Below are 728 nucleotides of genomic sequence, written 5' to 3' on the forward strand. Positions count from 1 at the left end.
TGGATGGTGGGTGGGTGGATGGATGAGTGGATGGATGGATGGATGGATGGATGGATGGATGGATGGATGGATGGATGGATGGATGGATGGATGGGTGGATGGATGGATGGATGGATGGATGGATGGATGGATGGATGGATGGATGGATGGTGGGTGGATGGATGTGTGTGTAGATAGATGGATGGTGGATGAGTGGATATCCAGCTTTGAGTCAGGTGTCCCCAATGCTCCCAAAGTCTTTCCTAGGGGTCCTGAGAGGGTCACTGAGGCCATCCATGAGGCACATGGATCCACATGCCCACATCCATGGGCAGGGGGCCTGAGAATGGGTGCTCTGAAGTTTTGCATCAAGGCATACAATCCACACCCTCAATGTCCCTGCAAGGGATCTCTTTTTAATTCTGCTTTGACTTTGCCCCATTCCCGTGGCTTTAAATCACAGGGTCCAGCTACTGCAAAGCGATGGAGCTCCCCAGAGGAGCCCTACAACCCACACCACACTCACTGAATGAGAAGAGGATGCTCTGGAGACATTTTCCCCTGGCCCCAATATAAGTCAGAAACTGATTTCTCAGTTGGCCTCAGGAAGAGTGGGACCACTCCACCTCCCAGAAGTGCATTGGGGTGACATCACAGTGACAATGTCACTCTCTGCTGTTTTTCCACAGCCACAAAGGGAGGAAATCTTGGTCAAGAGGCTTGGCCACACTACTCAGCTCTGTCCATGG

Source organism: Excalfactoria chinensis, chromosome 3 (genome assembly GCF_039878825.1).
Source record: "Excalfactoria chinensis isolate bCotChi1 chromosome 3, bCotChi1.hap2, whole genome shotgun sequence".
Classification (NCBI taxonomy): Eukaryota; Metazoa; Chordata; class Aves; order Galliformes; family Phasianidae; genus Excalfactoria; species Excalfactoria chinensis.